Genomic DNA, 15,168 nt, shown 5'->3' with positions numbered 1-15,168 from the left:
CACTCTCTTCAGTTGGGTCTGACACACCATGCAGGGGCGAGGGACACACTGCCCACTGCTGCCCACACTCTGACCACTTCAGTGACCCAGAATCCCTGACCCTCCCCTATAGCCTGGGGTCCCTGAACGGCCCCAAGACTCAACTTCCTGTCCGTGACCTCACATGTAACTGACCTTCACCCAGCCCCTCTCCACGCTTTCCTTATCGGTAGAGGATAAATCATTCCTCCTAGGCCCCCATGACCCTAGTCCACTGTGTTCACCTTCCCCGGCTGTTCTCTCCTCCATCCATATGCCTATCCCTCTCCTCTGGCTCCAGAAACTCAAGTCCCGGAAACCCCGTGTCCCTCTCTGACTGGGGTCTCCCCTCTCTGCCCTTTCACAGCAACGATCTCCTATGGACTCCATCTCCTCCTCTCCCATCTCCACAGACCTCAAGCCCTCCTGAGGCAGCCGCCAGTAGCTTACTGCCAAATACATGCTTTTCCATGTATTTTCTTACTTGACCTTTCTGTACTTTTTTGCTGCTGGATGTCAGTCTGAATGGCTGGCCGCATGGGTCTTGGAATTGGACGGGTCTGAATCCCAGCTCTCACTTACCAGCTGTGTGGCTTTGGACAAGTACCTCAATTTTTCTGAACCTCCGTTTCATCCTCTGTGAAATGGGGCTAATCAGAGTACCTATCTAATTAGGCAACTAAGATTAAAATAAGCACATAACAGGTGCTTACTAGATGACAGGACACTCCCCTTCTAGCAAGTTTCCCTTCTTTTATCCATCTCCCTGGTCAGAGTCTGCAGACCGAGTCCAAGACTGGCTGGGCCCAGGGTTTGCACCCTGGTTTCGCAGGTACCCTGGAAGAGTCTCTCGGCGCTGCTGCTGTTCTTCACCGTCCTGGAGCTAAAGCATCACCTTCTTGTCTACCTTCCTGGGCTTCCATGCCACCTTCTGCTACACCGGCTGGTGAGTGGGTTGGCAAGGTCTCTGCAGGACAGCCAGGCCCTCACTCGACCCCCAGAGCCTGGACGGGGGAGCTGAGGGAGGAGGGACAAGAGGGCTGTGTGGGGAGTGGAAGACAGATCCCATCCTGCCCTCCTAAACCGTCTGTACCGTGGCCGTGCTGACTGAGCCCCACTTGGTCTACACTGGGGAGATGCCGTGCTGAGGGGCGTGTGAATACAGGGAGGTGGCTAGGGAAGAAGATGTTTACAAAAGCTTCTAGCTCAGCGCCTAGGTGCCACTGGCTGGGGACAAGTGTGGCATGGTGCCGCCAGATTCTGGTGGTGGCAGCCGATGCTGCAGGAAGGAAGGGCAGCAGTGAGGCTTCTGGATCCTGGCTGACAACTATAGCCTTACATGCGCTGGGACACGGTGGTTACAGCAGCTCCCTCCATCAAGGGGCTTCCACAAGCTGCTTCCCCTGACCCTCATGACAGGCCTGAGAGGGCAGGGAAGAGACTGATCCCATGTCACGGATGAGGAAACTAAGGCCCAGAGAACTAAGGTGACCTGGCTGAGATCACATTCATCCCCAGAATCCAGGTACGACTCCTGGGCAACCTTCTCCCCAGGGAAGACCACAGCTACGAGAAGGACTCAGCCCAAAGCACAAGGTCTGGGGGCTCAGGTCACCGCCGTCTGGTCTGTGGAGGACTGTGGGCAGAGAGGAAAGCCTGGATCACCAGAGAAAGCAGGGAAGGAAAAACCTAAAGGGATCACGGGGTCACACGGGCTTCTTCTGGGTTGACTAAAGGCGAGTGGCCTTGGCCCTTCCTTCTTCTCCCGACTCCAGTACCTGAACCCAGCTCAGGAAGTTCCCACGGCCACAGCAGCCACTCCCGGGATCCACCCACACAGGCACCACAGCCCCCAGCCACGGCCTGCACTAGAGGCATCTGCTGTTCCTGGGAGCTGAGCTCCTCCCAGCATCTGACCTCTGGGGCTCTGCGATCTTCCCCTTCTGCTGGCTGCAGGGTTGGCCCTCCCTTTGTAACACCCAGCCCCAGAGATCACTATCCGCACCCCTCATACACGCCCCAGCATGCCGGCATGGAGAAGGGTCTGCTCTTTCTAAGAAACATTCCTCAATGTCGCTGTTTTGCTATCAATAAAAAGTTGGCACGTGGCTCAGGTCACATCCACCTGGATTTAATGACTAAAGTTGCATAGCTTCTCCATGTGTGTGCACAGCAGGGACCCTAGGTCTCTCACATCCATATGTGTGGATGGACAAGTGGGCAGGAGTATCCCCCTGTTCCCAAACTTAATGGATTCGTTACTGGAAACCCTGCTGCTAAATGAGAAGCTATTAAATAAAAATATTTTCATGAATATGGCCAGGCACAGTGGCTCACCCTTTTAATCCCAGCACTTTGGGAGACCAAGGCAGGCAGATCACTTAAAGTCAGGAGTTTGAGACCAACCTGGCCAACATGGTGAAACCTCGTCTCCACTAAAAATACACAAGTTAGTCAGGCATGGTGGCGTGCGCCTGTGATTCCAGCTACTCAGAAGGCTGAGGCACATGAATTGCTTGAACCCAGGAGGCAGAGGTTGCAGTGAGCCAAGATCGCGCCACTGCACTCCAGCCTGGGTGATAAAGTGAGACTCTGTCTAAAAAAGAAATATATTTTCATGACTATAAATGGGAAACGTTATGTATTCCATCCCAACCCAAGGTACCCAAGCAATTCTCAGAAAAATGTTCAATGCAGACAAGTGTATAGGTAGTAAGCAATCTGAATGTATTCAGAAGTCCCCTCTGACATGAGGTTCCACTTTCTGTGATTTCCGTTATTCGTGGTCCACCACAGCCCAAAAACAGCTGGCCGGGCGCAGTGGCTCACTCCTGTAATTCTAGCACTTTGGGAGGCCAAAGCAGGTGGATCACCTGGGGTCAGGAGTTCAAGACCAGCCTGGCTAATGTGTCGAAACACCATCTTTACTAAAAATATGAAAATTAGCTGGGCGTGGTGGCACGTGCCTGTAATCCCAACTACTTGGGAGACTGAGGCATGAGAATCTCTTGAACCTGGGAGGCAGAGGCTGCAGTGAGCCGAGATCGTGCCACTTCACTCTAGCCTGGGCGACACAGCAAGACTCTGTCTCAAAAAAAAAAAAAAAAAAAAAAAAAAAAAAAAAAAAAAAGTTGAGTACAGTATATTTGGAGAGACCACATTCATATAACTTTTTTTTTTTTTGAGATGGAGTGTCGCTCTGTCACCCAGGCTGGAGTGCAGTGGTGTGATCTCGGCTCACTGCAATCTCCACTTCCCAGATTCAGGTGCTTCTCCTGACTCAGACTCCCAAGGAGCTGGAATCACAGGCTTGTGCCACCACGCCTGGCTATTTTTTTAATTTTTAGTCGAGACGGGGTTTTGCTGTGTTGGCCAGGTTGATCTCAAACTCCTGAACTCAAGTGATCCGCTCACCTCGGCCTCCCAAAGTGATATTACTTTTATTACAGTATATTTTAATTCTATTATTTTTCATCTCTTACTGAGCCTAACTTACAAATTAAACTTTATCATAGATATGTACATGTTGGAAAGAACATAGTCTACATATAGATGAGAAAACTGAGTCCCAGAAGATATGATGGCTAAGAGTGCCAACTCGGGGCCAGACCGTCTGGGTTTGACTCTCGGGTCTTTCCTTCCCTAGCTGTGTGATCCCAGGCAAGTTTCTTAACCTTTCTGGACCTCCACTTCCTCAAATGTAAAATTGGGCTAATGCTAATTCCCACCTCACAGGATTGTAGTAAAGACTCTCTGAGTTAACATATGTAAAGCTCTACCTTAGAATAGAGACTGCTTCTAGAAGACACTCTGAAAGTGCTGCCTTATTGAACACCTTGCCCAAGGCCTCACATTAGCAAATCGTATATCACTGATTCAGAAAGAAATGACACAACCCAGACACCTCGCCCTGGAGGAGCAAGAGGATTATCCAGCCACTGACAAACATTCAGAGAGCAGCGCTTCCTAGTTCCCACCTCTGTCACATGACAGCCTATTGCAGAATGCATATCCCAGTAATTGGGAGACTCCAAAACAGTGACCATATGTCCCCATGGCATAGACCTAGTTTGCACCCAGTTTCCCATCTAGACAGATGTTCCTGTTTGGAGGATAAACCCTGGGAGAGTGGCTCTCTACACACAGGCAGCTCCAGAGACTTGCAACATAAGGCCACCAGATGGCAGCGAAGCATCGAGCATTGAACTTGAGCACCTGCTCTAGGCAAAGAATTCATGAATGCCCTGGCCAGGCAGATACCAGTCTCAGATATTTGCGGGCACCTGCTGAGGCTACTGGTACCAGTGGGGTCAGCTCCACTCAAGGCTGCATTCGGAAAGATATTTATCTGCAGAATGGAACAGAATTGGTCAAGGAGGGAACAGCCAGGAATGTCACGGTTCAGAGATACTAAGCTGGTACTTTTGGGCTTCCATTGACATCCGCTCCTCCAGTTGTGGTTACCCTGAACTCTCCTCACTCCAGGTGCTAATCATGGCATTTGGGATATTTCGAGATTATTCCACAGGATTATGTGGCCTGCCACAGGTCCTGCTTGGAGGACAGATCAGAAACACTCAGGCGCCTGGGGGCCGACTAAAAATTTGGCACCCTTCCAAATTGATAATCAAATATGTTTCATTTCAACTGAGTGAGGATAGCAAGAAGTCATTTTCACATTAATAAAAATCGTAACCCCCTTTCTTCGTGTTCAAAGTGGAGATGTATTACACACACCAACAGGAATTGTCAACAGGAATTGATTTTGGAACTGTCTTTCCCGATTCTTCCCTGACTCACAACTGGAAAGCATTGCTCACCCACTCTCCCTCATTTGTAAATAGCAGAAATTACTGCAGAAGCAATAACAAGTCTTATTCTAGATACATTTATTGCTTGTTTTCAGGCGTTTGTGGTTACAGCGACGGTGTCTCACTTGGTTGCCCAGGCTGGTGTGCAGTGATGCAATCATAGCTCACCACAGCCTCAAACTTGTAGGCTCAAGCAATCCTCCAATCTCAGCCTCCCCAGTAGCTGGCACTACAGGTGGACAACTTTTTAGGAGATATTTTTTAAGGCTTGCAGATATCTTCTTGGTAAACAGTTATTTGCAGTGCATTAATTGGTTTCAGAATTCAGGCTGCCCAGCCATGTCCACTGCCGGAGCTGCCGGCTGGCTGATCTCACAGCCAGGCTGGCCAGTGGATGCAGCAACTTGCAATGCACATTGCAGAAATACCCACACAGAGGTAGGCTGGTGCTGGGGAGGAATAACTTTTCTTTCTACTCAGGGGCATTGTCTATTTTGGCAAAAGGGACGTCAGTTTCATTTCCACCAGCTATGTGAGAATCTGCAGGTGGAAACCTGAGTAAACAGGCAGCAGATTTCTGATGGATCCCTGTGGTTTCAGTGTTCCTCTGATTAGTGTATCAGGAAGCTGCCCACCTGCCCAACCCATTAATTCCCTTTAACTTGCCTCCTCCAGAAAGTCTTCTTTGACATTCTCTCACCCTTAGGGGCCTCAGCTGGCGAAACCCTATCAATTTCACCACTGGACCTAGCTTGCCTTATTGGACTATCTGTATATAGATTCCAATCTTATCTCTCCCCAGCTGGACTCAACACAGTTTGAGGACAGCATCTACGTCTTCCACATTTTTGTGGTCCCTATGATAGCCAGCATATGCCAGGCAACAAAGGAAGGTTGACTCGAATCACTCCTTGAACAAACTCCTAAGTATGGACCTGACGTGCCCCTAATACTCATCATACCTTTCCTAATGATTCTTTTGTGTTCTCTATTTCAAGAAAAAGTGGGAACGTTTAACTATTATTCTCCAGAAATTCCCACCACAATGTGAACTTGTCCTTATCCAGAAAGTAATTTCACATTATCGTAACAACCAGAACATGGTAATGTTAGCAAAATTCTCTCCAGGAATCATTATCAAAACGTTTGCCCACTTGATGTTTGTTTTGTAACCATTCATCTGACAATTATTTATTGAGCAATTACCAAGCACAAATGGTCCTCAACTTAAGATGGTTCAACTTAGGATTTTTCAACTTTATGGTGGGTTTATTGGGAGGTAACCACATCTTAAGTTGAGGAGCACCTGTACTAGTTTGGGTTTTGGGGATATAGGAACAAACAAAAAGGGGGAAAAACCTATCATAGGGAGCTGATATTCTAGTCAGTAGGAAATGGACTAGTAAAATATATTAACATATTGTGACTAAAGAACATGGAAAGGCTCACTGATCCAAATGGCCTCTGATGAAGCAATGGTGCTATGATGGGCATCGTCCCTACCAATCATATTTGCCCCAGAAAAGGGCGCAAAAATGACCATAAGACTTTCCCCCTTGAGAGAGATGCCTGCTTGTTAGCAAATAATTTCTGTACCAGTTGCTATGTCACAAATCACTCCCAAAACTTTCTGGCGTAAAACAATCATGTTATCATGCTCACAGATTTTATAGCCCATAACTTGGACAAAGCAGAGCAGGAAGAGGTGATCTCTGCTCTATGATTTCTGGAGCCTCTGCTGGGAGAAATCCAAGTTGAGAGTGATCTGATGAGCGGGAGCTAGAATCATCTGGAAGCATCTTCACTCATGCCTGGCAGATGATGCAGGCTGTCAGCCAGGACGTCAGCGGGGCTGTGAGCTAGAGCACCTTCACGGGCCTGTCCATGGGGGATGACTTGGACTTCCTCACAACATGGTGGCTGAGTTCCAAGAGTTAGCATCCTGTCCGTGAAAGCCCGGTGGAAGCTCACAACATTCTTAGAATCTAGCCTCAGATGTCACATGGCATGCTGGCTGTGCAGTGACTCATGCCCGTAATCTTGGCACTTTGGGAGGCTGAGGCAGGAGGATGGCTTGAGGCCAGGAGTTCAAGACCAGCTTGGGTAACATAGCAGGATCATAGCAGGACCTCTGCAAACAACAAACAAACAAAAAACAAACAAAAAATAATAATAATAATTATCCAAGTGTGGCAGTGTCCACCTGTAGTCCCAGTTACTCAGGAGGCTAAGGCAGGAGGATTGCTTGAGCCCAGGATTTTGAGGCTACAGTGAGCTATGATCTAACTAGGCTGGGCAACAGAGTAAGACTCTGTCTCTGCAAATAACATGAAGAAGTCACATGGCAACAGTCCTGCCATACTTGGCCAGGGCAATTACAAAGATCCGTGCAGGTTTGAAGTGTAGACCCCACTACTGGAGGGAAGGGGGTATCTAGGTCACACAGTAAGAGCACATGGATAGGAGATACTTTTGAGGCCAACTTGGGAAAATGCAATGTTCTACACGACCTGTGTCTAATTTCCGAACAAGTGGGATATCTTCATCTACCCAGAGTCATCTTGAAAGCAGAGAGCAAAAACCACTCAAGCAGAAGATAATATCTGAGTGTTGCATAATCCTTGGTTTGGAGCAGAGAATAAAACAGCAGCAGAACAACACTTCAGTTGATCAGCCCCTGCCCTGTAGAGCAGGTACTCGTAATGATCTGAAATTTCTGCCTTATTTTCAAAGAATAGAAAAATTAGGCCTGGGCTAGAGAGGAGACTCATTCTTGATTTAGGTCAAGTGCCTAAAACACAGAGGCAAAGCAGTGTAGGTGAAACTGTACACACTTTGGAAGCACAGTGCTAGATTTAAACCCTCACTGTGCCACTTACCAGCTGCCCGTCCCTGGGCAATTTATCCACCTCTGAGAAACAGTGCGGCAATATTAACTTCCTCGTGGGGTTGCTGTGAGGATTAAATGGGGTCAAACCTGCCAAAGCCTTTGTAGCTACCCTGGAAAGAATCTCAGAGAATTAAATGGGGTAATATCTGCCAAAGCCTTCGTAGCTACTCTGGAAAGAATCTCAATCATTTAAACTGCCAATGGAACTGATCCATTTTTATGATGTTTAATTCACTGCAGTAAAATGTGTTCTCATCAAGACTGCTGACCATTTTTATGTCCGGAAAGCTTACCCTAAGTGACGTACTTTTCCATCGGTAAACGTGGGAATGGTCCTTTTTGGGGAAATGATCTGCTTGTTTCTATAACCGTCCTTTGAAAGAATGCGCCATGGCATCTGAGATCCAGAAGAACGAGCCTTGTTGATCCAGTGGGGTCCAGGAGTTGCTCCGTCCTTGGGGGGCTCACGTTCTGTTTGCTTCATGAGAACAGAAAAGGGAGACTGTTGACTCAGGGGAGAGCTTATCTCACCAACCTGGCATTGTATGAGCCCACTGAATCAGATTTGGGGCTGGTTTTGGTCACCACTAGAGTGTCAGAGAAACTCAGTGGTAGAGAAAGCAGAGATTTTCCCTATCACACGGTCAACAGAAACCAAAGAATCAAGAAAGCAGGAACCAAGCTGATCCATGCTTCTGGGAAGGTCTCATAATTTGCTCCTGGTATGCTCCTCCCTGGTCACCAAGGCAGGGTCTCCAGGGTTACCATTGAGATGAAGCCATCATATTGATTGGAAGGGATGACCATTACTTAGGCAGATCTCCCACTGTGCAAGGTCAGAGCTTTAGAGGAAATGAGAGAATAGGGAGGAGTGAACAGAGAGGAAGCCAAATATTAGAGGAAATGAGAGAATAGGGAGAAGTGAACAGAGAGGAAGGGAGGGGAAGTGACTCACTATGAAACTGTGATTTTTCAGGTCTTAGGAACTGAGAGTCCATATGTATGGGATGTAAACATGTGTGCCTACCCATCTGTCTGCCTAAGCTCTTCTTCCACACACGGGAAGGAAGCCCACAGCTTTCACTCACTGGCAACATAATCACAAGGTCTATAGCTCTCCCATCTAAATGCAGCCCCATGAAGCTGAGATGGCTCATAGCCAGGGAATAGGGGCCAGATTCTGAGTTGAGAAGTCCTGAGTTCAAGTCCTGTGACTTAACATTTGGGTAACTTTCAGCAAGTCAGGTAACTTCTCTGAGATACCATCTCCTCACCTGTAAAATAGGGGAATTAATCCTTGTTCAGCCTTCCTCAAAGGATAATTTTCAGATTCCGGTGTTTATTATCTGTGCCTCCAAGATGCGGTAAGATCCACTAAGGCAGGGACCATGATTGCCCTCTTCCCTGTTGTACCTCTTCGTGACACCTGTCGTGAAGTAAACATTCAAAAAAGACTGGTGAATAAATGAACGATACTATGATGAACTCAGCCCCTGCCCTAGACAGAAGGCAAAGAAAGCTCTTCTTGCATTGCTCATTCCTTCCCACCAGATACTGCTCCTTAAAGTGTGGTCTGTGGACCAGCAGCAGCAGCAGCACCTGAGAGCTTGTTAGAAATGCAAATTCAGTCTAGGCATGGTGGCTCACACCTGTAATCCCAGCACTTTGGGAGGCCAAGGTGGGCGGATCACCTGAGGTCAGGAATTTGAACCCAGCTTGGCCAACGTGGTGAAACCCCATCTCTACCAAAATTACAAAAATTAGAATTAGCTGGCATGGTGGTGCATGCCTGTAGTGCCAGCTACTTGGGAGGCTGAGGCAGAAGAATCGCTTGAACCCGGGAGGCAGAGGTTGCAGTGAGCTGAGATCACACCACTGCACTCCTTGGGGGAGTCGGAGCCCAGGAATCTGTGTTTTAACACACCCCCTCCATGATGCCAACATTCACTGAAGTTTGAAAAGCATTGCTGTTGGACACACTGGGGTGAGGTTAGAATGGGGTATGAGATGCCACGCCCCCTTCTTGAGTTAACTACTTCCCATCTGGTTCAGGTGTTCATTACCCAACCCACCCCACCTCTTCTTGGCCTGCCTTGGAAAGGCTGTGGAAGCTGGCAGGTGCCTGAGGAGGGAGAGGAGGTCTTGTCTCCTCCTCCCCCTCCCCATGGTGACCTGGGAGTAGCAGGTCTGGCCCCTTCCTGTTTCAGCAGAACCTGCAGATACTGTGAGAGGATCAGGAGATAAGCTCTGCTCTCCTCAGCCCTGAGCAGGGGCAGATACATGAGAGCTTTGCAAAGTGGGCCTCTCCCAGGCCAGGCAGCTTCTCTGCACCCTGGCAATGCCCTGTAGGGGCAGCTGGGAGGTCTCAAGCTGGGGTTCCAAGTACCATTTCATCCTCCCCCATCTTTTGGCCCCTCTACTGAGGTCTCTTCCCACCCCTTCTCAAGGACCTGAAACTGATAGTGAGCTGTTGGAAGCGTGCAGCACAGATGAGCCTCTGAGATAAGCACACACGATAAGAACTCACACAATCACCCTGGTCCTGTTCCATGTTCTCAGTGGCACCTGATTCAAGGTACCTAGAAGCAGCTCTTCACACATGCAAAAGAGAAAGTGGGGGTAACTACTGAAGGAGGTGAGCTGGACTCCCAGAGAGGTAAAAACAAAATGCAACAGGGACAGATGAAGAATCCTGCACTATCCAAGAAAGCCGACAGCTCATGTCCAAGATCAGAGCAAGGAGGCGCTGGGAGCAAGGGAGCCGGACAGCCGTGGGAACCAGACTGAGGGTTTCAATCAGATGTCCATGGGGTGGCTTGAATGCAATCTTGGCCACACTGATACAGATCATGGAGTAGGGAGGTGACAAATCCACTCAGCTGTCCATGGGGCAGTTAACCTTAGTGCCAGAAGGAGCTCTGGGCCCCACATTCTGGAAGCATTGTAGAGAACTGGTGTCTTTCCCAAAGACTTATCATGTTATGGGAGGAACAGGAGATGCTTAACCTGGATAAAAGACAATTCTAGAAAAGCTACAAGAAAACTGACTTCAAATATTTGAGAGAGCTCTGAGCGAAAGACAGAGCAGCTTGGATCCTTGCGGCACAATGAAGATTAGCTGAGGCCCAATTGCACCTCCGTGCATCTGGGTCCTGCCTTCACTCCTGCCATGCTCAGCAACATCCTGGTTGCCAGTGACACCCAGACTGAGTCAGCCCCATGTCCCAGTCCTGGACCTGGTGGAGGTGGAGGTTTAGAGCTTAGAGTCAAGAAGCCCTGAGCTCTGGACTTCACCCCGCACCCTCTCCTTGCGTCATCCTGGCCCTGAAGCGCAGCCTCTCTGGGAGTGGGATTTCCTGGTCAGTAAAATGAGGATGATCACCCCAGCCCTGTAAGGTCATAATGAGGATCCATTCATTCAACAAACACATATCAAGCACCGTGCTCCTGCTGAAAATCACCCTCCCGAACCGGAGGCTGGTCAGTAAAATCAAAAAAACAAAATGTGTTTGTTGAATTGGCCAGGCTGGTCTTGAACTCCCGGCATCCAGTGATCCACCTGCCTCGACCTCCCAAATTACTAGGATTACAGATGTGAGCCACCGCACCCAGCCTCTCAGTTTCTTTATCTGTAAAATGGGAGCAATACCAACTGCACCTGCCTCACAGGATTACTGGGAGAAGCATTAAGACATGGATTTGTACTTGCAGAGTGCTTGAAACAACGCATGGTAAGTGCTCAGTTAACGCTGCCGGTGACTGCCAGGGGCCCTTTCCCTGTCCTTCTCTCAGAGTTGGCTTCTGGAGAAACCCAGTCTAAAACACTGGGGCAAGCAGTGATTGGTCCAGGCATTGTTTCAAGCGCTCTGCAAGTACACCACCACACCAGACTCTTCTGAAAATTTCAGGAGTCTCCTCTGGGCCTCTGCATACCACGTATAATGACAATGACAAACTGAGCTCAGGTGGGAGTAGGGCGTTCTGGGCCAGAGCCCACCTGAGGCTGAGGCTGACAAAGTGCCTCCAAGTGTTTGGGGACCCACTGAAAGGCCTCCTCTAAAACACATCTCCCTCTCTCTGGTGAAAACCTGAGATCACCCTCTGAAGTATCTCAGGCAAGGCTAGGTGTTGAACAGAGAGCCTTGGGGACCCAGGTCCCTGACATCTGGGAACTGTCAGACCCTCTCAACCGCAGCACCCCTTAGCTGAGGGGAGGTCAATGACTCAGAGGAGAACACCTGATCCCTATCTTCCGTCCATCTGCCGGCGCTTGGTTTCTGTCAGTCAGCAGATCTCAGGTTACATAAAAAAGCTGGTATTGCTGATTTGGCACATTCTGCACGATGGTGTGTGCCAGGTGGTACCCAGCACCTCCCAGCACACAGACCAGGATCAGGGTGAGGAATAGGTGAGCAGGGCCCACGTGGGGGCAGCTGCAAGGCAGCTAAGCATGCCACCTCTGGAACCACAATCCTGGCTCCTGAATGTGTCGCTGTCTGATTTGGGGCAAGCACCTTAGCCTTCCCATGCCTGTTTCCTTGCCTGGGTAATAGGCAGATTTACTGTTAAGAGCTGTGGCTCTGGAATCAGACAGTCTAGGTGTGGATTTTGCTTCCACCACTTACTTGTTGTGTGAACTTTACAAGTGTCTCAGCCTCTCTGTACCTCAGTCTTTTCGTTTCTTCTCCTTTTCTTTTTTTTTTTTTTTTTTTTTTTTTTTTTTTGAGACAGAGTCTTGCTCTGTCGCCCAGGTTGGAGTGCAGTGGCATGATCTCGGTTCACTGCAACCTCTACCTCCCAGGTTCAAGTAATCCTCCTGTCTCAGCCTCCTGAGTAGCTGGGACTAGAGGTGCCTGCCACCACGCCCAGCTAATTTTTGTACTTTCAGTAGACATGGGGTTTTGGCATGTTGGCCAGGCTGGTCTAGATGGCCGCCAGTGATCCGCCTGCCTCAGCCTCCCAAAGTACTGGGATTACAGATGTGAGCCACCACGCCCAGCCTCTCAGTTTCTTTATCTGTGAAATGGGAGTAATAACAACTGCACCTGCCTCACAGGATTGTTGGGAGAAGCATGAAGAAATGGATTTGTATTTGCAGAGTGCTTGAAACAACGCCTGGACCAATCATGGCTGGCACCAGTGTTTCAGGCTAGCTTTCTCTAGAAGCCAACTCTGAGAAGAGGATTAAGTACAATATTTGTCTCCTCTGAAAATGACCCCAGCAAGCGTCTATAAGAAAATGGGGAAATGAGACAGGGATGAAGCCAAAAGAGAGTGCATGAGCAGGTTACCTTTGTGGGCAATACGAGTTCAATCCTGCTGGGGGTCTCTGAGGGCTGCAGAGAAGCCTCTCAGTATCCTACTACCCAAAGGCAAGAAAGCTGGGATGTAGAAAGCTGCAATAAAAGCAAAGGAGCGGCCAGGCACAGTGGCTCATGCCTGTAATCCCAACACTTTGGGAGGCCGAGGCAGGAGGATCACTTGAGCCCAGGAGTTCAAGACCAGCCTGAGCAACACAGGGAGACCCCGTCTCTGCAAAAAATAAAAATAGCCCAGCATGGTCGCATGAGACTGTGGTGCCAGCTACTCAGGAGGCTCAGGAGGATTCCCTGGGGCCTCGGAGGTCAACGCTGCAGTGAGCTGTGACTGTGCCACTGCACTCCAGCCTGGACAACAGAGCAAGACCCTGTCTCAAAAATAACAATTTTTAAAAGAAAGCAAAGGAGTGTAAGGGGACAGGATCCCAACAGCGACCACCACACCAGGCTCTTCTGAAAATTTCAGGAGTCTCCTCAAGGCCTCTGCACACCATGTATAATGACAATGACAAACTGAGCTCAGGTGGGAGTAGGGGGTTCTGGGCCAGAGCCCACCTGATGCTGAGGTTGACAAAGTGCCTCCAAATGTCAGGGGGACACCCAAAGTCCTCCTCTGGAAAACATCTCCCTCTCTCTGGTGAAAACCTGAGATCACTCTCTGAAGTATTTCAGGTTAGACTAGGATATGATCCAATCGGCACTGGAGAGTGATCCCTCCAGCTGGGGACGAGAGCTTAGGAGGCAGGGCAAGCCTAGGGGGACTGGAGCAGGGCAGAGGGCCATACAGTCTCCTCCAGCACCCTGGCAATGCCTGCCAGGCTTGGTTCTGAGTGTCGGATCATTGGGATGTCTAGGCAGGGGCAGGGCATTTAAGGAACTGAATGGAACTCACTCCTCTGACAGTTCGGGGGTGGAAGAGCTGGGCAAGAAGGTGTCCCAGCTGCTTCTCCTGTGGACAGCTGCATGGGAGGGGAGGAGTAGCAAGGCAGGCGAAGTCCCCCTGCAGGGGTCTCCTTAGCTCGGGAACTTGAGGAAGTTGAGGACACTCTGACCCCTGATATTCTTGGACAATTTCCCAGGCCCTCTGGCAAACCCCCAACTGGAGAAACAATGGAATGGTTTCAAAAGAAACCACTGGAATGTCGGACAAGGGCCCTGGGACCTCTAACAGCCAACCCCAGGCAGTCCCAATAATTACGCAACTGGGCCACTTCCAAGATGTTCTTCCTAAGAAGCATGCTGTAAGTAAATCAAAGCCTCACTCCTAGGTCTCACAGGAAGGTCTACACAGCCCGACATTTCCCAATCCCACATCCCGAAAGTCTTCTCTAGGCCCTGGGAGGTCCAGAAGGCAACACCTGCTCACTGGTGAGGTCCCAAAGTGCTTAGTAAGCAAAGTACATTTACAGTTGAATAGCAAGGGAAGGGAGGGGAGGCGAGGCAGGTTGACACACGGGCAAAAACCACTGTCTGGGCTGAAAGGAAGATCAGAGATGATCCAACCTGTTTCTAGAACTGGGGCAGAAGAAGAGGGACGTGGGAGCGTACGCAGCTGGTCGAGGGCCCAGGTGAGCCTCAGGACAAAGGTGCTGCATCTTATTGGTACCTCAGCTTCACTCATAGACGTTGAAAAGGCTGAAAAGGGAGAGCCATGGATTATATACGGAAGCACAGGACGGGAGAAGCAAGAGTGTGAACAATTAACACAGAAAAGACCGATCTTCCACCTCCTCCCCAGGTAGCATTCCCTCAGGCTGCTGGGAGAAGGACTCCGACAGGGTCATTTGGGATGCACGAAGCTAGTGCAAAATGACCCATATTACAAAAGAGAAAACAGGCCCAAGGAGGGCAGGACCCTGCCCAGCTGCACCGGAGTTGGCCACAAAACTTCCACCGGGCCTTGCCTAAGGCTCCTCGGACCTTTTTTCAACTCTGTTCTCTCCCTGAAATGGGTCCTCCCACTTTTCCTTTTCTACTTGCTCGCTCTTCTTTCCCCAGGAAACTTTGCAAGAAAGGCAAAAGCGAATCCTAGAAAAAAGACTGGCTCATCAATCACTTAACGAAGCCCGCGCGAATTGCGCATGCGCATGCTGAGCCCCACCCCACCCCCCAGTCCCGCCTCTGCATCCCT

General features: G+C 49.5%; 1 long non-coding RNA gene across 1 annotated transcript; it reads right to left on the bottom strand.

Annotated features, from left to right (window-relative positions):
* Positions 1-4,922: 4,922 nt before the first annotated feature.
* On the bottom strand, positions 4,923-9,139 carry LOC140713293 (uncharacterized). The gene is made up of 3 exons (XR_012095216.1): positions 8,994-9,139; positions 8,013-8,197; positions 4,923-6,960 (listed from the first exon to the last, which is right to left on the bottom strand). It is a non-coding gene; the product is annotated as an uncharacterized lncRNA (long non-coding RNA).
* Positions 9,140-15,168: the final 6,029 nt, after the last annotated feature.

The sequence above is a fragment of the Chlorocebus sabaeus genome, chromosome 1 (genome assembly GCF_047675955.1).
Source record: "Chlorocebus sabaeus isolate Y175 chromosome 1, mChlSab1.0.hap1, whole genome shotgun sequence".
Classification (NCBI taxonomy): domain Eukaryota; kingdom Metazoa; phylum Chordata; class Mammalia; order Primates; family Cercopithecidae; genus Chlorocebus; species Chlorocebus sabaeus.
The sequence above is the reverse complement of the archived record's forward strand: the minus strand, read 5'-3'. Positions and strand labels throughout refer to the sequence as shown.